Genomic DNA, 27,107 nt, shown 5'->3' with positions numbered 1-27,107 from the left:
TCAATGCTTGCAACTCTTCAAGTTCTACTGCTTTTCTATCATTAAAACAAACACCAATATAAATACAAAGATACATTTGTTTGTAAAATTAAATGCTTGGTATGAGAACTGTATTTATTCTATCAACCTCTTATTTTTCTTTTCTTATAGAAATTCCCCACCTTCTGTTTGTAAGTCTTAGTTGTGCACATAACTTCCCGGCTAAAGACCCTATTTCCCAGTCTCTCTTGGCCATGTGATTAAGTTCTTGCTAGTGAAATGTGAGTAGAAGCTAAATAAGTTAACTCTCAGGTTATGTGCCCTAGGCTCTCACTCTCTTTCCTCCTTCTGGGGGCCTGGAGTAAGTATGTGGTAGTGACAAAAGACTTGACTGTGTAGACAAGGACAGCACTGTGAAGCAAGGTGAAACAGCAAGATGGAAAGATTGAGACCCTTAATGAGCTGATGAAGCTACGGCTTCCTCTCTTCTGAACGGTTATGTGAGAAACAAAAAATTTCTGTCCTATTTAAAAATGTATGTTTTAAGATTCTTTACTAAAGCAACTTAAGTTGCACTCTAAATAACACATTTGGTTTCAAGGGAAAAATGGAGATAATAGGTTAGCTCAAATAATTTTCGAAGTTCTCTGGGAAATCTGAATAAATGAATTAGGCAGAGTGTTTTATGGTGATAGTTTTACTACTTTTCATGTCTTAGATAATGTCCAAGACCCTTTACATATCTGAGAAACCATGTCTGAGAAGTATATATTTATCATACTGCTTTTATTATATCTTTTTCAAAGTTTATTCTTCTTTGAGGTGAAGAGAATGTAAGTTTTAATATAAGTTTTATATAATTTTAACTTTTCTCCCAAAGTTAATAAAAATTTTATTATAGTACTTACATGTCTAGTACCTAAAAACTATTTCTATTAAAAAAGAGGTATAGATAATAATTCAACTGATGAGTTAAAGTGGAATAATAAAAAATGCTCAATTAACACAAGAGAAAGCAGAAAAAGAGGAAAACAGAAACCCACAGCTAAAATCATACTTAATGGTGAGAACATAGATATTTCCCCTGTAAGACTAAGAAGAAAGCAAAAATGTCCTTTTCACCACTGCTATTTTGTTTAATACTGGAAATCCTAGTATTAAAGAGAGAAAATAAAAGTAATATAGACTGAAAAAGAAGAAATTATACAGACTTCATTTGCAGATAAAAGACTGTCTAACTAGAAAATTCCAGTAAAAGCCTAAAAAGAGCTTCTAGAGCTAATAAGAGATTACAGCAAGGTTATAGGATACCAGGTTAATATATTTTGAAATTAAAACCAAAGTATCACTTACAGCAGAAGCAAACTAAAGAAAATACTCAGGTATAAAGCTAACAAAATATGTACAAGGAAAGCAGCAAAACTACATTGAAATAAATTAAAAATTATCTAAATGAATGAAGAGATATTCCGTACTAATGGATAAGAAGAGTCAATATTACTATGCAACATTTTTTCCCTAACTGATCTACAAATTTAGTGGAATCCCAATGAAAATCTCAGTGGATATCAACAAAATGATAATAAAGTTTTTTTTTTGAAGTATAGTTGATTTACAATGTTGTGTTTCAGGTATACAGCAAAGTGATTCAGTTTTTTATATATATATATATATATATATGCAGTTATATATATATTTATATATATTTAAATACATATATATTTTCAGATTCTTTTTGATTATAGGTTATTACAAGATATTGAATAGAGTTCCCTGTGCTATACAGTAAATCCTTGTTGTTTACCTATTTCATATATGGTAGGGTGATTATAAAGTTTTTATGGAAAAGAAGAAGAGGTAGGATTGGCCACACAATGTTGAAGAATAAAGAGTGAGCAGACTGACCCTACTCAACTTCAAGACTTCCTATAAAACTACAACACCGAAATGGTATGGTATTAATAAAAGAATAGACAAATAAGGAAATGGAACAGAATAGAGATGCCAGACATATAGACATACATATATGTCTATATCTATTCAACTTATCTTTGACAAAGAGCAAAAGCAATTCAATGAATAGAAGATAGCGTTTCAATAAGTGATACTGGAACAACTAAAAATCTGGTTCATTCAAAAAAAAAAAAAAGAATCTAGACACAGATCTTATATCTTTTGCCAAAAAAGTTAACTCCCTATGGATCATAGACCTAAATGTAAATACAGAAATATAAAATTTTGGAAAGGTAACTTAGGAGTATATCTAGGTGACTTGGATTTCACAATGACTCTTTTGATAAAACACCAAAAGCACTATCCATGAAAGAAATAACTGAAATGTTAAGACTTCTCTGAAATTAAAAATTTCTACTCTGTGAAAACACTGTTAAGAGAATGAAAAGTTAAGCAACAGACAAGGGAAAATCTTTTGCAAAACACATACCTGGTAAAGGATTGATATTCAAAAGATACAAAGAACTCTTAAAGCTCAATAATAAGGACATAAACAACCTAATTAAATGGGCACAAGATCTGAACAAATACCTCACCAAAGAAAACATATGGATAGCAAATATGCATATGAAAATGTGTTCAATATAACATGTCATTATGTCATTGCAAAATAAAACAACAATAAGATATCACTACACATCTATTTGAGTGGCTGAAATCCAAAACACTGAAAACTTCAAATGGTGACAAGGATGTAGAGCAACAAGAACTTTCATTTACTGTTGGTTACAATGTAAAATGGAACAACCACTTTAGAAGATAGTTTGATAGTTTCTTCTAAAGCTAACCATAGTCCTATATGTTTCCTCAGTAGAGATACTAGACATTAACTCAGTTGAGTTAAAAAATTACCTGGACACAAATGTTTATAGAAGCTTTATTCATAATTTCCAATAAGTAGAGGCAACCAAGATGTTCATCAATAGGTGAATGAAGAAACAAACTATAGTACATCCATCAATGGAGTATTATTCAGTAATATAAAAAAAATTAGCTAACAAGCTATGAAAAGACGTAGAAGAATCTAAATACATACTCCTAAGTGAAAGAAGCCAGTCTGAAAATGCAATCAATACATATTGTATGATTCCAACAATATGACATTCTGGAAAGTCAAAACTGTAGAATTAGTAAAAACATCAGTGGTTGCCAAGGATTTAACGGGAGGGGGAGAAGGATGAACAGGGGGCACACAGAGGATTTTAGGGTGGTGAAATTATTCTCTATGATATCTTAATGGTGAAAACAGTGATTGATTTGTAAAGCCCATAGAACTCTACAACACAAAGAGTAAACCCTAATGTAAACTCTGTACTTTAGTTAATAATAATGTATAGCTTTTGGTTTACTGTTTGTAACAAATGTTCCACACCATGCAAGATATTAATTAATAATTTGGGGAATTCTGTGTGGTTGGAGTAGAGGGAGTACCAGGGAACTCACTACTTTCTCTGCAACTTTTCTGTTAAACTATCAATGTTCTAAAAATGAGAGTCAATTAAAAAATAAGCTACATGTTTTGTGAAATATTAAAATGTTTTAGTATTCTTAAATTTATTTCTTCATGTATTTGATAATTTTAGTGTTTATATGTACCTTTAAAATAATAAAAAAATTAATATTTTTATTTGACTCTACCTGGAAAATTTAATAACCCTTACTTCTCACCCACATATTGTGTGCTAAAATATTGCTTTCTTTAATTAATTTTCCTCTCCCATAATATTAATAATAGAAAATATTAAACAGAAACAATCATTTCTGAGGTTTTAAAAAATATATATGGAAGCATACTTAAGGAAGCTAACACAAAAAGAGATTCATTCCAGAATGAAATAACTACAGGATGAGATTTTGAAGCAAAATATACAAATAAAATTAAAATGTTGGATGTTGGGGAGTTCCTTGGTAGCGTACTGGTTAGGATTCTGGGCTTTCACTGCTGTGGCCAGGGTTCAATCCCTGATTGGGGAACCAAGATCCCACAAGCCGTGTGAAGTGGCCAAGAAAAAAAAATTCTTTGGATGCTATACCTTGTTTTTAACCCAAGAGAATCCCCAGGGAAAAAAAAAATTGATGAATTTTTAAAATATTAAGTGTTTATAACTTTTAAATATGGCATTCACATGTAAAACCTCTCTCTCTGAGATGTCCTTATTCCTTCCATGGATGATGCCTCTCTCTGCACAACTATTGCCATCTTCCCTTGCCTCACCTTGGACCATGTTCTGTTGTTACCCTCTCTTTCTTAACCACTTTCAGAATCACACTTCATACTGGCTTTATTTTTTTCTTGCCTAAAATATTTTAAGGCCCGCTGTATTCTAAGTCTTTAGTATATCAGGGATGGATGGATGAAACTTTATCTGATACTTTTTTTTTTTTTCCCCCATGTGGATGGGTTGGGGAAGTGAAATGGGAGAAGAGGGTCCCTAAGAGTCAGGTTGAGTCACACGTACAAAGGGAATGCCAAGGACCTCTGGCTGAAAGCATCTGTATGCAAGAGATGTCAAAAGTCATTTCCAGGGCTTCCCTGGTGGCGCAGTGGTTGAGAGTCCGCCTGCCGATGCAGGGGACACGGGTTCGTGCCCCAGTCCGGGAAGATCCCACATGCCACGGAGCGGCTAGGCCCGTGAGCCATGGCTGCTGAGCCTGCATGTCCGGAGCCTGTGCTCTGCAATGGGAGAGGCCACAACAGTGAGAGGCCCGTGTACCGCAAAAAAAAAAAAAAAAAAAAAAGTCATTTCCAGTGGGTGCAGGTTCAAGGAATAAAAAATTAGGCCAGGCTGGTTGCCAGTGAAGGGAACTCCTGGACTATGAACTGAAAACCCTGCATAGGGACAGTGTTTGAGTAGTTGCCTTTTTAACCTTTCCTTAGCACTGAACTTTACTCTTAGATGAAGATTTAGATTTCTCACTTTTACCTGGACATTTCTATATAGGTGAAATACTGTCATCTATAAATTGAATCTGTCCTATTCTCCATGAACACTCACTTCTTCCCTTTCTTATCTCTCAACTCAAATATCACTCCTTAGTCATCCTTGCTAGAAAGCCAAGATTTATGATTTTTTTTCATTTTCCTGCTCTTATGTCTAAATTATATATCAGACCAATAAATCTACTATACTCTGTACTCAAAATATGCTTTTAAAAATTACTGGCAAGGAGACTTAGGGGCAGTGACTCTTTCTCATTAAAAATTACCATGTTGTTTTCCTTAATATTTAGTTGCAAGTTTTATTTGGGCAGGAACCATATAGGTTTTGCCTGCTATTGAATGCCCAGCACCAAACACAATGCCTGGCATATAGTTGGGATGCAAACCTTTCTGGAATGAATTATAAGTTAATTAAATGTTACTCAAGAGCAAAAAATAATCTCTATCCCCAACCCAAACCCTTAAGATTAATCTGGATGGTAGATATAGGAACCCCAGCTAAAAAAGTCATAATGTTACATAATTATTATTACCAGTGTCTGCAAATGTCATAGAAATTTCCTACTGAGGAAGATTAGAATTTTTTCTGTGGGTAAGGATCTGCTATAGACGGTATTTAGTTTAGCACAAACTTTAAATAACATTTAGTATTGAAAGGTAGATCTGAGGTTTAGTTTAGGAAGAGGAATAGGCAAGAATACTTACCTGCCCTGCTTATAGTGATAATGAATGAGTGGGTAGAGGCTGGCCCACAGGAAGAGGTCAGAAAAAGGCAGCAAATGGAGACTAAGAATATAGCTTTTGGAAGAAAGTCAAAACTTAAGGAGAGATGTCTTATGATAGTTTCCAAGATAAGGGATAACCAATTGGAAGAAAAAGGGTTCTAAGCTATAGTCTATGTGGTAATATTATTATATTAGCACAACTTCTACTATACAGGTTAACCTGTGTTAGCTGTATTTTAGGTAACTGAAGAAACTACCAAAAACTCAAAACCTACATCTCTACTATGTTATAAATTTTTCTACATCCCATATAATTTAAATAATTATAAATTATATAAAAATTAATAAATTACATATCTGTATATTAAAATATATATAAGTCAAATAAAAATATGTCCTGCTGATTTAGTTATAACACACACATTTTATTAAAATCAGAAAAAAAAGTTATCTGAGAAATAGAAATTACATATGTATTAAATTTATTAAAATTAAAATTCATTAACTTCTTAAAATTTCAGGCAAAAAAACTAATTTTATTTAGAGATATTCTGAACAAACTGTTCATATTAAATATAGATAATACTGTATTAATTCATAGACAATGACCAAATGATACCAACAATTTCATTTTGGTTTTTAGACATATCCTTTGATTACTGTAATACAGCTCAGATAAATTACAAAATATCTTACTGCTAGTTTATTATGAATCATATTTACTATAATTATGTAACTGATTAAATATTGTGAATTTCATGAGTATATTTATTAAAAATTCAGGTGATGGCTGGTTAATATTATAATAATTTTACAGAAATTCCCAACAAATTCAGTTTACATTTTAAGTATTGCTATTTAAGTATTCTTTTAGAAAACAATCTCACCTATGAAACTTTCAAAATACTATGCAAATTATGACATAGAAAATGGTTACTTTTGTTAACTAAATAAAATTAAATCTACTAATCCCTCCAAAGTGTTTTAAAACCAATTATGGCTTTATCCATCTCTCTTATTATCTGTATATACATAACACTAGCTTCATAAATGTGTACTGCTAAGCACACAGAATAAATGTAAAGGGATAAAGTAATGTAATAGGAAGAAGTGAAAGAAAAACAGAGAAACCCTAAAACTGAAGGAACTAATTAAAAGTTGTGGGAGAAGAACAAAACAAAGCAAAGAACGTGAGGGTTATATATAGCTTTACAATTGGCCACTTACCCACCTCTGCAGCGTGTGTAATGATTAATTCTGACTGAAGAACAAAGACTACTGGTTTGATGTGCTTAACTAGCTGAATTCCTGAGAGGGAAAAAGAACTGACAACTAAAAAGAGACTGATAATTTTAATTTTGAATAATATGAAGTTTAACTAAGTTTTAAAAGGGGCAAAACTATTAAAAAGTATATGCTTCTCTTTCGTTTTCATACTGACTTGAGAAAATACAGTGTTTTATTGTCATTAGTGCTTTGTAGCTATGATATTTACTGATTTCTCAAATTAATCTTATTACAGTTAGCCTAAATCCATTAATTGGTCTTGAATACAGACATGTTTCCTGGCCACTGTAAAAAACTAACACATTTTCACAAATATAGACAGAGGTTTTTTTCCTTTACATTTTGAAGACTGAAATTATAATGCAACTCATAATAAATATCCAAAGAAGCTCTGTAGCTACTATGTAGACGGGTATATTGTGATTTCATATCATTGTCATTATGTGTACATGTGCAAACTTAGCAGTTTTTAAATGGTCCAATCACCTAATTATCAACTTTGTTGAATTATTTTTATTGGAAGCAGTTTGATTTAAGCCAAGTTTCCTGTTTTAACTTAAAATATCTTCAAATGTATTATAGTGAAATTCAATACTGGACACAAAATTTCTTGACACATACTCGACAATATAAATAAAGGCAATTAGATAAACTCTAATTTTTTTTCTCTTTTTTTTGTGGTACGCGGGCCTCTCACTGCTGTGGCCTCTCCCGCTGCGGAGCACAGGCTCCGGACGCGCAGGCTCAGCGGCCATGGCTCACGGGTCCAGCCGCTCCGCGGCATGTGGGATCTTCCCGGACTGGGGCATGAAGGCGTCTCCCCTGCATCAGCAGGCGGACTCTCAACTACTGCGCCACCAGGGAAGCCCTAAAGTCTAATTTAAAATAACTAGAAGAGACAAAATATTATTTAGGTTTGTTTGGTTTGCAAGTGATAGAAATCATTATTAAAACAGAATCATTAGATATCTTGCAGAGTTAAGCTTGGGAAAATCAGGGGTACAGCTTGATCAGATATTTGAACATCTGAGAGCGTCCATTTCCTTGTCTCGTTTCTGCTTTCCTGTGTAGCTGATTAATTCTGTTCTCTCTTTTCATACTTATTTCCTTTACCCCTCAATCTACTTTGAGAAAAATATGAATATCTTTTTTTTTTTTTTTTTTTTACCAGGAGGAAGAGAGTTTCAAAACATGATTTGAAGCTTAAAATCCTTAGGGATCTCTTTGGCCCATCTTAAGAGAAGTATCCAACCCTGGATCAGTCAAACGTGACAAAGGCAAGAGGGCTGTGATTAACCTTACTGAAATCAGGTACCATCCTAAGACTAATCAACTATGGTGACAGTAAGCTGACATTGTAAATGTGACCATTCTTAGGTAAAGCTCATTGTTGGAGGGAGCACTTATGACAAGTGCTGGAATGAATAGGTAGGTAGTCTCATAAGTTTAAATGTATCCTGCATTTACCACGTCTCAAAACTATACTGCAACCTTAAAAATACTAATTATGACAGATCTGATGATTATTGTGATTATTATTATGGGTTATAGAAAGCAACATGCCACCAGAATAATGTAAGTAATTCCTAAGAGTTTAAAGAAATGTAGAAAAATTTTCAGATTCTGAATATGATACGGAATAGGCACAAAGTTGTACTGAGGTACCAAGGAAAGAATAGCATGTAATTTTATGGATTAATAAATGCTATTTACTAACTTCCAGAACGAGACAGCAGCGATAGGACATAATAAAATCTAACTCTGGAAATGATTCAAAGGCTATAAAAACAAATTTATGAATATAATGCTGTGCTAAAACAAAACGAAGATATAGATTTTACAAGAAGCAGAAATTTAGGTTCATGCATAACAGAAATATGCAGTTAGGAAAACACAGTGGTCATTCGGTCAGTAACGATGCTCCTATGAGACCAAGTAGGGAGCTTCTTCCTAGGTGTTGGAGCAGAAACAACACTGACTTAAGGCAAGAAACAATACTGCCATATGTGCTCTACATATAAAATTTAAAGATGCTCATCAACTGGGCCAGAAAGAAGATGTAATCACTTTTTAAAAGTTTATACAATATTTGAAAAATGAAAATCAATAAAATTTTTAAAATACTACAAAACATTTATAGAGAATAAAAATCAGTCTTATAGCTTATAATAGGTACTAACTGCATTCAGAATAAAAAAATCTGTGCATAATTATGGATATGGTAGATAATTTTTCATGTAACAGACAACAATATAAATCATTTTATAAAATAAATTTGAAAATATAAACTCTTCTACAAAATTATAGATGCAAGAAAAATTGTCGAAGACAAACTGAAATTTTTACCAAACTAATTATAACGAAAAACATTGAAATATCTGTTAAATGGCAACACCCTAAATGGTACCAGACCCAGACTGATTTGGGAATGAATTATGGCAAAACTTCAGGGAATACATATTTTAGGAAAATATAGCAGACAAGAATGAGATTAAAAGGCAATGCTATGGGCTTCCCTGGTGGCGCAGCGGTTGAGAGTCCGCCTGCCGATTCAGGGGACATGGGTTCGTGCCCCAGTCCGGGAAGATCCCACATACCACGGAGTGGCTGGGCCCATGAGCCATGGCCACTGGGCCTGCACCTCCGGAGCCTGTGCTCCGCAACGGGAGAGGCCACAACAGTGAGAGGCCCGCGTACCGGGGAAAAAAAAAAAAAAAAAAAAAAGGCAATGCTATGATTGCAAAATGAGGCAAACATCCTAAATCATATAGCATACCCAGTAGGATGTTAGAGAATACTATTTTGTGACTAAGTAAGACAAATCTCATGTAGTAAGGTGTTTCAGCATGAAAAAGAATATTACTGTAATTTACTAAATTAATAATTAAAGGAGAAAATGCATGTGATCATCTTTATAGAGGGATAAAATGACAAAATTCATTACAAGTTCATCATATTAATCATTGTGAACTGAAATTAAAAGTGAACCTCCTTAAATAGACAAAAGCATCTATTGTAAGCATCACACAGAAAGAATGCCTATTCTCATCCTTATTATTACATTGTAATTGTGTCCCTAGCTAACGCAGTGAGACAAGAAAAAGAAATGAGAGATAGAAAGATTTAAAAGGAAGAGTCAATGTCATTAGACTCAGCAATATAGTGTAGCTGTTAAAAGTAATCACTTAAGTCTGGAGCAAGGACTGTTAAGGACTGCTAAGATGAGGTTTCAAACCTCGTCTTTGCTATTTACTGCCAGATAACCTTGAACAATTTATTTAACATCCTTCTGCCTTTGATTACTCATCTGTAAAACAGAGGTAATAATAATAACAATAACACATACCTTGCGAGGTTCCAATGAGGACTGAAAGAGTTAGTTTACAGAAAGAACCTAGAAGAACTTTTCATTGGTAAATACTGTATAAGTTCTTAATTATATTTTTAATACTTACAGCCAATATGAACATCTACCAGGAAAGAGTTGAGAGTCAACTGACAAATGTAAATAATCAGAGATTTGAAATATTGTCAGATAGAAGTTCAAAAAACAATAGTTTTCAGAGAGCAACTTTACTAATGAAAAAAAGGACTAAATTAAAGATTCCATTAATATGTCCCAAAGTATAGTTATCCACCACTGACCTATTCCCCCTTGCAGTCTTCCCCATCAGAATAAATAGCAATGTCAATCATCGAGTTGCTCAAGCCAACAAACTTGAAGCTGTCCTTGACTTCTTCCATACTCTACTACTTTCCATCAGTAAATACAAAATCAAACCACTTCTCTTCATCTTCAGTGCTACTACTCTAATCCAGGATAGCACAATTAATCACCAGTATTAATTCCACAGCCTCCTTACTGGTTTCTCACCTTTGACTCCTCTTCGTTATTTTATTTTCAACCAAGAAGTCAACTATACCTTTAAAAGAGAAATTAGCTCGAAATATCCTTTCTCATCTCATTCAGTCCAAATGCCAAATGCTTAAAACTTCTGAGAATTGCTTATATAATTTGGAGAACAATCCCTCTCTGATGTCATCACCTATATCTCTCTCCTTCCTGTAATCCACTGCAGGCTCACGAGAACCTTGCTATTCTTCCAACAAGCCAAGCATTTTTCTGCTTCAGAAGCTTTATACTTGCTGCTCCTTTTTTTTCTAGAAATGTTGTCCTTCAGACCCTGCATAGCTTAATTTTTCACTTCAAGTTCTTGCTCAAGTATTATTAAAGATTTCCCTCATCCCCCTATATAAAATTGCAACTCCAGTCCCTCACCTGAACATTCCTTATTTAACCATAACCAGCTGTTATTTTTCTCCATAGCAGTTAAAAACATACAGCATGTTACGTGTTTTCTTGATTGTTTCTTTATTGTCTATGTCTTCCTCGTTAGAATAAACTGTGAGGTGAGCGAGTATTTTTGCTTGTTTGTATTTCTTTTACTTTTTGTTTTGATTCCCATAGTTATATCTCTAGTACCTAAAAGAGTGCCTGGCATGCATCAGGCACTCAGTAAACATTTGATTAATAAGTGAAGGAATGAATATATAAGTGAAATAAAATATAAAATGTTTAGCAATAAAACAAAAATATATAAGATTGTTATGAATAAAACTGTATGACATTGATAAGATTTTTAAAAGACGTGCGAGTTTGGAAAGGTATATGATATTCATTATATGGCAAATACTTCAGGTCTCTTTAAATTAATATATAAATTCAGTGCAAGTCCAATCACAATTTCAAAGAGATTAATCACGGACACCAACACACTGACTGTAAACAGATACAACCGTGGAAATGCTGTTTATAGCAGCAAAAATCAGAAAGCCACATAAATTATCATCACTTAGGAAATAAATAAAATGTATTATAACTAAATAACATTTAGATAGAGTAAACTAGATCTATATGCATCAACTTGAAGACAGTAAAGAAATAAAAGCAGATATATATGCATCTATACACATGCTATATCAGTTACATATCCATGATTTCAATTATCTGTAAAAGGTCATCATGCAAAAGAGGTATTTATTTTATGTGAATGTCATATTACTGATTTTTTAAAGAAACTTAGGAGTTTACAAATCAAACTTAATAATTACCTGTGAAGAGAACAATACAGAAGCTTGTCCAAATTTAGTGTACTTTATTATGACCTAAATGTGTTAAAGTCATTGAATTAATGTATGACAAATTATATTTCTGTTCTTAAAATTAATTTTCAAATCAGTGATGTACGGTAGGTTAATAAAGAGATATCTTAATGTTTAATGTAATGTTCCTCTCCCCCCGCCCCGCCAAAGTGTTATTAAATTAATGGTGTGCTTTACTTAGAGTCCATGACATTTAAAAATCAATGAAATACGAGATTTTTACTTTGAAACTGGTATAGTGCAAAATATGAGGAATTATATCAGAAACTTCTAAAGAAAAATTGGAGTAATGATGCTATTTAAGGATCAATATTGCTAAATATCCTACCATCAGTGTATATATTGTTGTTACAGCTTATGGAAAGTTTGGTTTTCAAGTCACAATGCAAACCTAATACATTGTTCACATTGACTTCTGAAAAATTCCTTCTAAGAGCAATACATTAGAAATAAGCATATTTTCTCTCCATAAGCCCAGTGCAACATTATATTTTCTCAGTACTAGAACAGATGGCTCTTCTCCATTTTTCTTTCTATCAGCATAAGACACTTGTTAAAAAAGAGAAAAAAAATTTTCATTTACACACTGGCACCTCTCTCATTCCCTTCAGATGCTTGTACTCTGGGAGGGTGAGGGAATGAAGCTGATACAAGATACCTGCAACAAATCTTGAGAGCATGATCTCACTGAATGAAATAAATGATTTAAATTATTCTCATTTTATTTTATTTTTCTTTGTCATACTGTTGATTTACATTTGCTGAGACTAAATGTACTTATGGAGAAGCTATTCAGACTCCAGCCACTGAGAAACATAAAGGAAGAGGGAATACTCCGAAGAGAGGCTTATCACCTAGCTGAGAAGGCAATATACCTGAAACAGCACAGATCTGCCCAAATGGTGTTTTAGTGTTGCTTATTCCCCAAGAGGAACCAAAGATCATAGACACACATGTCAGTGCTCTGGGGAGTACTGGGGGTGGATCTAAATTTGGGAGATCTGCTGGACATAGATGTCCAGGTCACCATCCTACCTGTACCACGAACAAAAGAATGCTTGAATTGAACAAATGGAGTTATGGCAAGATTCAAGGTGAGAAGAGAAGCTCCTGTGAACTTGTGTGTATAGACTTTGTGTTTTTTCACTATAAAATTCTTATGATTTCTACTACTGAAAGTATGTTCAGTGGGGATGTTTTACATGTATGTATTATGAATGTTCGTAAGTGCCATAGAGTATTGGGCCATTTCGAAAGAGCCACATATAAAAAAAAAAATGCTGATACCTTTAGGATCTCACAACCCGATAAACACTTTTGAGTTACAAGTCTTTAAGACTAGTGATTTTGCTGATTGGAGCCTCTGTTAAAAGGAGTTGGGCTTTACTCAATGGTACCCCTTGAGGTTTTCAACTTGTTGCTTCCCTGTGGTTGGTTACTAGCTGCACTCCATTTTACAAAGCAGCTATTAGATTATTAATAGGCTTTTTTCAAAACTAAACTTTTAAGTCGTGGAGGCTTTGTAACTCTTGAGGACTTCAGTTCCTGGTTATAAAACCTTTGCATGATTTTCAGATCAGACCATAGGCAATCACCAAGATGAGTCTCATGGGGAAAAGTTTGCCTTCCTCCTACTGGACTTTGTCCACAGCCAAGGTGTTATAGTCTCTCAAGAGGGCTGCATAAAGGACTCAGGCCCCCTGGCTGAACATACTCTTCACATATTTACATTCCTAGCCTGGTGCCTAAGTTCCTAAGTCTCTTTTTCTGAGACCTTTTCTTTGGGTCTCCCTCAAAAGTGAGGTGACCCCCATGTTTGTGCTGATCTACCTGACCATTGATCAGCACGCCATTCCAGGAGAGAAAAGGGCACAGGGAGAGTGTGTACCTTCTCTGGCTTTAGACTCTTGCTTATACCATCACAGTAACTAATTAAAAGCTTAAGTCTCATCTTTGACTCATTGTTACTTTTCTGGTAGCGAAGTAGCCAATCAAAGAAAGTTCTCTCACCCAACTCAGCTGAGCTCCTGACAACTCTCAAAACTGATGCTCCCATTTTGGGATAGCTCAGTCAGAATCAACAACTAATAATGTGGGAAAGGCCCAACAAGCCTCAGCTGTCAGTGGCAACTGGAAATGATACATTCTAAGAACTCAGTAGACCTGACCCAGTAGCATCTTGACTTTATGTGAAAAAGTAGTAGCTATGTTGTTAAGGGGAACTTTGTTCCCCACTCTGTCCCCTTAAACAAAGCTTCTGGCTCATGAGGGACACTGATTTAGAGTTCTCTTAAATACCTGGAGCATGGCTCACTAAATGGATGACAGCTAATGTGTCCACTGTGTTCCTGCTGATGTTCAACCACAGCACCAGCAATGCAGAGCTGGAAATGGGTATGATCACTCTGTTCAATGACCAGAAATCAAGGCTTTTCTGACAGCTGTGATAAATTCTTTCCCTGATGAAACCTGTTATATTTTTACTGACACTTGAGCTACTGATGGGCCTATCTCGTCAGTCTGCCACTTGGAAGACTTCAGAATGGCAATTTAAATGCACCCTTCTTAGGGGTCACAAACTGTGGAAACAGATCATAGCTGCTGATTGGACCATCAGGGTAACTCAGGTAGCATCTATGGTAAAGACCTATTCTCTGATGAGACAGACTGGAATCAAGCTGCTTATCAAGACTGTACTGCCCAGATTGCCACTCCTGCCCTTTTGATCTTCATGGCAATAATCCACTATCAAAGAGTGGGCACAAAGGAAAGGATTCCATGTTTCTAGAAGAGGGGCTACCACTGCATGTTAGATTTGTGACACTTAGCAAGTTGATATGGTTGCTCATGGTGAGGGAGGTCAAATAGCATAGCATTTGCCTCTGCTTACTCCTGGTAAAACCAAGGTAGAGTGTCTGTATTTGCTAATACATCCCATTTACCTAGGTTAATGCCTCAGGCCAAGTTAAGAGGTTAATACAGAAAATTAAGGGAAAAACCACCTGGTTTTCTAAGATAAACACTGATGATTTGTGGGATTTATAGAGCTAACTGGGTCAAGTACCCTTTGTGGCATAACTGAGGACGGCACTGCAGGTTGGTCTCAGTTTGCTGCTCTAAGCCCTGTTCACAGTAGCCTTAATTAAAGCAGTTGGATTTGGTCTCAGCCTCTGTCACAGAGTGGCAGACAGAATGATGTGCTCATGGATAATTTGCCCAGACGCCAAACTGAGGTATAAACAAGGGGTGGATATAGTTGAGAAACAATACTCCATCTTCTCTCATGTTTCCACATATCTTATGAGCAAAGCACTAACTGTACTTTGTTATAGATTACCGTTTCAAAGTTTTTTTTGTAAAACATTTACCCTTGGAGGATAGAGATAGTGTCTCCCCTCAAAGCAAAGAGCAGGTTTGCTTTATTGTCTAATATAATAAAATAATCTTTAACTCTGGTAAAAAAAAAAGTTAATAAAAAAGGTTTGCATAAAGCCAATTACAAAAGATTTGAGTTTCTAAGCTCAGAGTTGTGGGAACTAGTGCATAAATCTGTTGAAACTGTAATAACTGCAATTGCTATGAGGAATAACCTATCCTTTGTCTTCTACCGGAATCCATGAAACTGTGGCGGCTAATGTGTTAGATATCAGTAGGACAGATGTTCAGATATTTCACATTTCATGTCATATTCCTCCCTGTGCATATCATAGGTTCACCACCTCTTTTTTTGGGTTTTTTTTTTAATGTCATCTTTTCACTGAGGCTATAGTCACCTTATCTAAAATTACTCCCCCTCACACCCACATTTCCCATGCCACTTCCTTGATTTTCTTGTCTCAGCACCCATATCTAGCAATCCTACTGTATTTTACTTATTCATGTAGTTTACTGTGTCTCAACCAAAGAGAATGTATACTCCCTGAAGGTCTCTATTTTCTTTGTAGTTTAATTGCCAGTATCTAGAACTGTGGTTGAAACATGGGAGGAGCCCAGTAACACTCTTTAAATGATTAATAGGGTGGCAAGGGCTGTTAAAGATGCTGAGGAGAACAGGGGAATATATCTGGAGGCAATGGGAGATAAAATGTGCAAGACAGATACATGCCGAATTCTAAGTCTTTGAAAACCAACAGAGAACAGTAGATTCCTCATCCTGAATTCACTGTTTTTGAGAACGGAACCAGAATACCCTAGTTGTTACCCTTCCATCTCACTTTGGTACAGAAGATCCATAGATCTCATCAATTCTACCACATAAATACTCTAGGATTTTATTCCATTCACAGCTTTTTGTAATTTGACTCACAGTTAAACTCTAGTCTCATATTTAACTTCTCTGTGTTTTGCATTTACTAACATATTTAACATATCCAAACACATTGGTTTTTCAAATCTCTTTATGGCTTTCTGTATCCTGATGGTTCTCCTCTCTTTACCCACTGGCTTGCTATCTCCTATTCATACTTCAAAACTTAATTTGAACGTGTTCTCCTTTAGAAAGCTGTGTTAAACATCTCCTTCACTCATCCAAAAATATGTTACCGAATGCCCCCAAGGGGCATAAGTTTAAATCCTCCATAGAAATCATTAACTTAAATTGAAATTGTCTCTTATTCTTTCATACTAGAGTGTTAGAAGATCCTTGAAGAGAAAGGACTACATTCTTTTTACTTTTTTAAATGCATCTATGATTCCTGTACCAGTACCCAGTTCACAGCAGTAACTGAATACAAATAAAGTTAAATTTACTGCTGTAAGGTATTGTGTACAGAATAATTAATCTTAACATCAAATATATTTATAGTTAAAGTCCACTTGAAGTGAGTTTTGATTTTGTTTTACTGAGTTTTGTGTAAAATATCAACACGACAATATCTCAGTATGCATTCAGTAATGCGTAAAATATGCGTTGGTTGAGAAGTCATTATAAATCTGTGGATTAAATCGTCAGAATAAATGAGATTTCTGTGGAAGACAAACTGTGCTCAGTGTGCTCATTCCCTCTTCTCAGTTTTGTTTTCTTCATATAATTTATCACTGTCTGAAAATGTACTATTAGTCTGTTTTCCTGGTTACCGTTACTCATCTAGCACAAGATTGAATAGTTCATGGGAGCAAAGGTCTGCCTGGGTTACAGTCAGAATTATGGCTGTCACCTAGAAGACACTGAATAAACATTATTTTTCTTTTTCCAGTTGCTTTATCTTGCCCCAAGAATAATTCATGATATTAATAATCATAGAGAGGTCTGATATTAATTATGAAGATTTCTAAGAATTCAGCAAGCTTATTTCTTCTGTCTTTTAAGGATAGGGCAAGTTTTGAATGGCCAGTACACATGTGTTATTATTCTGAAAATCGAGGTTACAACTTGTTTTAAAAACATGCCATTTACAGCCTTTTTAGAACTCGTTGAAAAAGATAAGCATGTATTTTATTCTTCTAAATGGCATGCAACATGCTTTTTTGTTTTGTTTTGTTTTAGCTTTTCATGGAGCCCCAATGATTCTAAATAGGAATTATTTGAAATGTCAAAGAATTAGGCACTGGTAGTGAGATGATGGGGAACTTGCAGGATAAAAACTAAAAGATGTAATAATAAGCTAACTTTTCTGTTATTGTTATTGTTCTGCTAACACTTTATTTACTCATAGTTCCTTCTTACATGCTGGGTGGGAGGGATATTAGTAGCAATGTTCTTTCAAATATTTAACAACAAACTCACTATTGGAAACACAAAACAAAACAAAACTTAAACTGTACCACTTATCAATTACCATGGTGAAAACATTTTTGACATGGTTGATTTCAAGCTACTGATGTGTCAGTGGTTCACAAAATTCCTAAAACTTTGTTAGTTTTCCTAAGTCATTAGGAGTTGGCTTGGAAAACAGAGTATGTTTTGTGGGAAGAAACAGAGGAGATTAAGCCTGTAAAAATTTGTGTTTTTTGATTCATGCTTGGCTTGGGATTCATACTTACTTGCCTGGAAGGATGCCTACATGTGAAACAATTATAAGATTTTTCATTCAATGATCGCTGCAATCTTTTATCAAAGTTTTCTTAGTACTTCAAAAGTGTCATGGCCACAGAGAAAATGGTTCTAATCGCTTTTACCATGTACTAATTAGATAAGTAAATTCTATATTGTTCTTTTTTTACCTGCAATTAGATGAAACATCATGGAGTGGAAAGAATTAGGAGTTAAGAGACTTAATTTAAATTCTAGTCTTGCTCTGTGAATCTGATGGTTAAACTTGGTCCAAGTCACTTAACCTCTTATAGCTTAGAATTCTTAATAAATATTTGTTACGTACTTGAATGAGAGTATTAGACTACATGAGCTCAAAAATTCATATATGTACAAACTTTACTGACTACCTGGATACTTCACAACTCAAAACTTTGCTACCTGCTGTGATGACATCATGTAGTCTGATATTATAATAATTTTTTGCAATCAGTGCTAACTTGAGTAACATCAATAAAATTAATTATTATAATACATGCATAATGCATATATAAGAAGGACATCAAACATTATAAAGAAACAAGTACAGATTATTTTGTGTTAAGAACAAATTATCTTCAAGATAATTTATAAAAATACAATATATTCAAGTATATATTATTATTCTAGAATACATTTGTTACCATCTATATTAATCATAGAAATCACCAGAAGTGAAAAACAAATAAGAAACAAGCACAATTATATCAATATTTAGAAATTAAGTTCCAATTAATTTTGAATAGATACATTTGCAGTAGTGATGGTACAGCAAAAAGATTAATATCAATACTTAAAAAGTTTCCTCTTTAAATTTATTAAAGAAATTTTAGAGTAGATAAATAAGCAAAAATTAAGGGCATAATAAGGGCAGCACACTTGATTCTGGTCAAGTCTGAATATAAATCTAGTCTAGAAGCCTACGCCTAATTCATCCTAGTGATGGATGTAACTGAATGTCAATAACTGAAGATAAAACTGCCTATTGAGATCAAATAAAAACTGCCTATTGAGATAAAATAATTGAAGAGCCACAAATTTCTAATTCTTTGAGTAAAAATTGTTTTTCTGAGGGATGTTCAGTAAGGGTCAGAATATACTTTCAGTGACAGTGTTTTCTTTTGTTTTTGTGTTGTTTTGTTTTGTTTTTAATGTGGCCAAGGTCCTTTCTAGTCAACATGATTGTGACTGGCCACCTGGTGATTGTCACCTTCCCTTTATTGGACTGGAATCTCTTGGTCTCAGAAACTTTGGATAAAACCATTTCTTAATATTGTTCAATTTTAATGTTCAGTATATGGAATAAACATCTCCTCTACTAGCATTTCCCAGTAGAGATATAATGTGGGCCACATATGTATTTTTAAATTTTCTAATAGCCATATTAAAGATAGTAAAGGGAACAGATTAAATTAATATTAATAATGTATTTGAGCTAATTCAACATATCCAAACTGTTTTTATTTCTCCTTGTAACAATATAAAATTATTAATTATAGTATTCTTTTTTCTTGTCTTCAAAATTAAGTATTTTATACTTATGATACATCTCAAATAAAATGCAATATTTTCAACAGTTCAAGTGAAATGTAATCCCACCAAGACAGAAACAGAAACATACAGATAACACTTCAGCTTTTAAATTTAAATTAACTTGAAATAAAAAATTTATTTCCTCAGTCCTACTAGCCACATTTCAAGTACTCAGTAGTCAGATGTGGCTAGTGGCTATCCTATTGGGTATCTCAACTCTATACAATAATGTGGGAGTAGAATTTAGAAGAAAAAAAGAAAAACTAAAGAGAGACTATATATCTACACATATTTTCAGGTAGTTTTTTTCAGACAAACACAAGCAAAATTTTATTCACCTATTTTATGAAAACTCAATGAACAATCCCTAGAGACTCACATTATAATCTGGATTGCTTTGCTTACTCTCTACTTTTAAAGACTAATCCATTTTATACATTTAAATTAAAAATTTATGGTAAAAAGTTGTTGTTGGGGAAGGGGGGATTTCTCCCCTACCCTTCTGAATTCTTTTGGCTGGTCTAATAATTAAATTGACACAAGACAGATTAACAGGAGAAAAAAAAAAAAAATCCGTACATATGGAGGTCTCATAGAAACAAGAACTCCAAAGTAACAAAAGCAGGCTGTTTTTTTTTTAATCATTTTTAGACAAATAAATAATTACTTGTCAAGATTTAACAAAACAATAGGGCTTGTGCTTGGGGTAGCAAACTAATGAAGTAACAAAGTTTGTTTATACAGTTTTCTTAATCTCGATTTCCCTAACTCTGGTGATAAGGACGCTTTCTAGCCTCCTGGTATAAAGAGGATACCTTCACATTAAGAGATTTATTTCTCACTTTCAGAGAGAAAGAGGGAGATCAGAGGGTTTTAAAATATTTTTTCCCACCAATTTTTTCTCAAGCAACTTTAATTAAAATTAATCAACATTCCATTGTTACAAATCTTAGGGCTGTCTGTTCCGAGCCTCAACACTTCCATTTTTATGCCAAACTTTATTAAACAGAAGTTAAATCATAACTTCTTAATAAGACTTGATACCTAATTATGAAGAATAACTTTATTTAAATTAAGGACTCATAATAAATATTAAAAATGCAATTATATTTTTTCATTGGACTGACTGCAAATATGATCATAGATTAACCATTTAAACATTTTTTTCAGATGTAAGTAAATGATAACATATACTAATACTATAAGTGAAAGAAACACCACATGGGTTTAGGAGGCAAGAATAAGATCAAAGTTGTATATGCACATAAGAAACATAATAGCAATATTGGGTAACTAATTAGAATTGCTTTTAGAGAAATGCGTATTTTGCATTCACTTACAGTCACTGTATCTTGTAATTTTAGTTGCTGTCTGTTTCTGTGAATGGTGAAAGAAGTTCCATAGACTTGTCTGGTCAGAATAGGCCCCAAATGCCACATTGTGATTCTGCCGTAAATTACATTCACATAGACTCCTGCAACTGCTCCAGTTTCTCTCTGAGCTGCATTATCCAGAGAGTGTAGCTGTTACTACACCTGGCTCTTTGCCCTGGATGCTGCCCAGTTTGCTTCTGTGACATTAACCTGGTGCCTGAGAGTCTGAGTGTCAAGAAGGTTGAATCATTTACAGTTTTCCATTATGTAGCTCTAACATTTTATGTTGTTTCCTAAATAATAGATGCAGTTTAGCTGCCCTAGCCATGGTAAAAATGCAGCTAGTCTCCTCAGTGGCTGTGTAACAATAATCTTCATTGCATTACCTGGATTTATAAATATATGTTTTCTCTATTTCCTTATTTTTTGTTCACCCATGTGCCTTAGAAGAAGGCTGGAGCTTCCACAATTAGAAAGAACCGCCCCCCTTCTTTTCTATTTCTATCAGGATTTGAACATGTGAACAGGATGTTATTCCACTTTTATATTACCATATATGAAAATTTATATAAATTAAATCCAGTATATAACATTACTGCATATGAAATAGGAAGGTATAAAAAGATCAATTATTCTATAAACATAATGAATACTCCTTTTTTTCTGTAGCGTATTAGTAAAGAAGTGATTATAGGATGTGACAGGGGTTTTAACTAAACATTATGTCAGAAATTTGGATCCACAAGCTTATGTATTTATGTGTGTTTGTGTCTGTATCAAATGATTTTTAATTTGTCCAAAGACAAACCCAAACCAACACAAAACAAATACAAAATGGAAAATACACTGTGGAAACAAATAGTCAATGGTTTTGTTTTGTTTACATTTTAAACATAAAATAATAACCACATTTGGACAGCAGACCTAAGGATGTCTAAGTGTGTATTCTCTAACTTGAATTTTGTATTCTTGAGTTTATCCTGAAAGCAAGGCACAGAAATCTTACAAAAAGGCTGATTTGACAAGAGAATACATACAATTATTGTTGCTATGCTAGGGGGAAAAAGGGATTAATAATTCAAAGGCTACCTTATTTTAAGGCTAACTTTTAAAAATCTCAATACATATTCTGTTGTCCAATTGGGATGGATATGTATATACAGGAGAAATATAACACTGTTTCTTTATCAGAAATATAATAGTGCTGTGTTGATCACGACTTTTAAAATTTCTATAATGTGACATAGGTGGACAGAATGTTAAAGCACTTCTTCTTTAGTAATTCAACTAGGAGTTGACATATCTCTAAGTATGCTCCCCTTTAGTCATTACTTCTTGTCACCCTTTGAAAATATGCCTGAATACAAGAAGCTATTTTTCAATAAGACATTCAGCTATCAATGGTACTATTATCTATGGTAATTTAAGTTCCTTTGTTTTTTAAGGAAATTGCTGTTGAATTATAGTCTTAGACCATCTCTAATAGCACAGTTACTAAAACTGATTTTTCATACATATTCATAACTATAACCATAAAGACCCTTGCAGATTTCAAAATGATACATCAATCAATGCCACAGATTCTTGCTTAGCAACTCAAAAAATAGAAAGCATAGCCTAATATTTTCTTTGTAAAACACTGTGCATTTTTATGCAAAACATTATCAAAAAACAATTTGTCTTATGCATATATATATATATATTTATATCACAAACGTACACAAGGTTGAGAAATAAGCAAAATGCTGAAAGAGAGAACTCTTTATGCAGCTCTCTGCCCTTCAAAGTCAATACTCTGCTAGGCAAGTAATAGAGTTCTAAAGGGAAAAAGTAATACAGCCCTAAGCTAGGATACTGTTGAACTTGATCTGGCCCAAAATAGTAGGTAGCAATGTAATTCTGCAGTGTTCCATACCTTCTCATGATCCCTACGTAACATTTTTTCTCACCTATCAACACTAAAACATGAACCTAATGTAGGAAATTCTAGATTAAAGAGTCTTGTGTTGAAACATTATGAAAGAAATTTCTTTATACAAAATTGTTTACTTTTCTTTTCCAAGTAGAGGAAAAAAGTAAATGGAAAATCCAGCATAATAGCAACAACAAAGAAACAGCACTATGAAAAGGAGACTACAGGTGTTTAACAATTAAACCTTCATCTTATCAACAACACTAGTGAAATATCTGTTGAAGTAACCTGATCATATTAAATAATACTTTGAAAGTTCTTAATTTTGATTTTTATATCATATTATATATTCAAGCATATAAAAACTCAAAAATCACTTTAATAATTTAAAATATAGATACTAAAACTATTTTTAAACCTTTATGAGTTATTTGCAATAATTTTCTTCTTCCCTCATAAACTACGTATATGTTTTCATTATGGTGACTTAGAAAAGGATTATGAATTTTAGAAATACCCCAATTTTAGAGCTAAATGAATAATTTCAAAAGGGTTTAATAATTCCTACTGATTAGTGCAAGGCATATGGGAAGGTAGGCAATGCTAGACATCTAAATTCCTTCAACTTTGCTCCATCCAAACATCCCCAGTTTATTCACCTTATTTTTCCTTGATGGTTATAGATTTGCTTCCGTGATCAACTAAAGAGACTTTATAAGGCTAATTTTTCTAGCTTGTGTTTTTAATCACATTCCTTTTTTAGCTGTTTGGTTAACCTACAAAATATTCAAATTTCCCATAGTTTAAAACAAATATCAGTTATTATTATCACCACCACCACTACCATCAACAATAACAGACCACCTCCATTCTGCCTTGTCATCTAAAGGCAGTACATTTCAAGCCAGCTCTTTATTTAGGGTTTCCTTCTACCTGGAATGCCTTCCATCCTGCCATTCATCAAGGCTCTTTCTAAATATAACCTTCTCTCATATTTGGTCATACGTCCTTTCATTAAGGATGTTCGGGATAATCATAGTGCTCTACAAATGCATACCTAGCTCATTTTTGTATTGCTAATGTCTCAAATAGATTCACAGTGTCTACTACATAGATCACAAGCATTGGTATTGGCAAGAGTTTTAGAAACTAGACCATATACATTTTACAGATAAGAAAATTCAGATCCTGAAAGATGAAATGAATTTCTTAAAGTCATAGAGATAATTAGGTTGAGCTGAAATTAGAACTCACATTTTCTGACATACTCCTAACATCATTCATACTCCTAACATACTCCTAACATCATTTTGCTTTCTTCCCTATGTTGAATGACCTATCTTAGATTACAGCACAAATTACACAATAACAAATATTTGTCATAATATCTTATAGACTCAGATGGTAGTCAAAAATCATATACTAGAAGATGTTCCATGGAGGCAAAGATACCCTTCCAATGACTCTGTGGACCCTTTACCTTAAACTCAGTTTGGAAACTCTACCACGGAGATGGTCACTTGTTTTTTCTTTGCTGTCATCAACATATCTCTGAATTTCAAATATAAATAAGACTTCCTTCTATCAAAATGTATCTAAAACTGTGTTAAATAATTCTTAAAATACAGTATGATCAGTAATGCTATATCATCATTTTGTCTATAATTATTTTCAAATGCTTATTCAAAATTGTTCTGAAGGGATTTTCCACATTAAAATGGCATTTGATGAGTCACTGTTGGAAAAAAGAAATTTCTTATGGTATAACTCTGATATAAATGTTTTCTTCCACGTTATAGTTACTTATCTATGTCTAAAGACATATGGACAATTAGAATGAAAACCTAGGCACTAGTAGATATAAAGTTTGCTAATAATTTTAGGTAATATCATATGGTGGTTAAAAAGAGTAACTATAGTATTTATGAGGCAAAATCTTATCTATTCAGCAGTATCAGTGTTTACAGATCAAATCCATTTAAAATATAACACCTATCTGCTGTGATGTATAACCAAATTGTGTATAGCTATGCACAGATGTGTATATATAAAATTCACATATACATAAACATCAAATGTTGAAAAGTGTCTTTAGATGTTTGTTTTTTCCCCCTGAGAAATCTCAATTCAACAGACTCTGAGACAAATATATTTCATGCATATGCCCTTTCCTCATATACAACATGTAGGAGGTTTAGGTGAAATGAGTGTTGAAAGTACAAACATCCCAGAAGAATTATACTTACACCTGAAGGAATCCCTGTGGAGCTGGGTAAAGGCTGAGATTTGAAAGAAATGATTCACATTAACTAAGAGGCCACAGTGTCTGAATACAAAGCATATTTATGATAGTTTTCAGATTTCTGACAGGTTTCTTGATTTAATATCACACTTTTAATGTGCAATGGCTAATAATTGTGAAGATGTTTATATTAAGTTATAAGTGAATAAAATGTCATTTTGCCTTTTTAATTTTATAAGCCATCATATCTTATAAAACATTTTGCTTTATTGTGTTCCATTTACTTATTTCCATATTTGTAACATGTCCAAACTATTTATTAAATTTTATATTTTCCATTATGATAGCCATTCTAAACATTCAAAATTTTTTTGACTGGAAATTTAAAATCAGTCTCTCTCTTCTCTTTCTCTGCCCTCTCTCTGTCTCTGTCTGTCTATCTCTCCCTCTCTCTCCCTCTAAAGACACATAATGCTATTTTTCTCCAGTTGTAAGCAGTAAAATGAGTTTTAGTACTAGATGTCCTAAGGTCTTATTATATAATAATGCAAGAGGCCAGTATCATTTCATCTTCAAGATAATTTGAGCAGAAGTGAGAAAAGAATGCTCCTCAAGAAATACAAAGACATGAGTTATTTATCTATCTACTAATTTAACTGTAGAAACAAACAGAGAGTATCCTAATTTCTACCTGTCAAGAACTGTGAAGGATCTGAGATTTTATCCTGTTTACAAGCTAATAAGCTAGTTTGTTATTACTGTTCATGAATGGAAATTGGGGGAAGACACAAGACTCCTGGGTGACAAAGGACTTTATAAGTCACAGCCAGAGCAGTAGCTGGAACTTCATGGTGTTCTGTGCCAGTTCCATCTGTCCTCCAAGTTCCACAGAGGTGATACAAAGGGCTCATCAAGGATGCTTGCTGATGCAACAGGCTGTGTTCAAGGAGACATGTGAGCCTGCTTTTTTAGTAAGAGGAAGCAAGCCTGCTCTCCACCTGGGTTGGACTTGGGAAGTGAGGGCTTACCTCATCTCTCAAGCTTACTTGCTGTCAACTCAACCATGAGAAATGTTCTGTGTAATGGTAGTCAGGCTCTTGCATTCTTACTATGTCAGTAAAAATGTAAGGGGGTGCTCAAGGTCCATGGCAGTTGCCTCTCTGAACATTTCCTTATTAATTTATATTAGATTTTAATAAAATTTAAAAACTACAGATTCTTAAACATCATAATCATGAAACTCAAGATAAAGTCAGGTCTTTTAACCTGCATGAGAGAGGTTAAGAAACTTTAAGGAATATGGAACTCAAATTACTCTAGAGATGATTCACCTTTATTGAGGTACTAAGAGACCCGAGAGGTCATTATCAGGAAGAGCTTTGTTAGCACCATTCTGAATTCAAAGATAAAAAAATGTTTCCCATACACCTGGCACATACCAACACATAATGCTCTAGGCCATGGTCAGAAGATGATTAAAGCTATTGCTTGTTAAACAGTGCTTTAAATGGTGTTAAATATCTGAGGTATAAATAAATACTTTTTATGTGCTTGTCCTTTAGAAAGGTGAGGGAGTAAAGACATTTGTCTTTTTAATAGTCTATTATTGCAGTCTAATTCATAGAAATGTGCATGTGCATATGAATTTTACTCTAAAGTAATACTATTTTTATTCTCTTACAGAAGAGTTTAAACAGCTTAACATTACCTGAGGGCAGCACTATTTTCTTATGCCATTTTCTACCAAGACACTAAAGCAGAGAAAATTAACTTTATTCAACACTTGTGTCTTTAAACGGATAATGATTTCATCTAGTTAAAGCTGTCCTGGGCTACTTAGTTTATTTCAGGGAAGGAATTGCCTGCTCCCTCATGATAAGATAATTTGTCACCTTGGAAATTAAATTACCCACCCTTGTTTACCTGAGG

The sequence above is a fragment of the Aethalodelphis obliquidens genome, unplaced genomic scaffold (genome assembly GCF_003676395.1).
Source record: "Aethalodelphis obliquidens isolate GAN/ISIS:26980383/991018 unplaced genomic scaffold, ASM367639v1 scaffold6, whole genome shotgun sequence".
Taxonomy (NCBI): domain Eukaryota; kingdom Metazoa; phylum Chordata; class Mammalia; order Artiodactyla; family Delphinidae; genus Aethalodelphis; species Aethalodelphis obliquidens.
Note: the sequence above shows the minus strand (reverse complement) of the source record.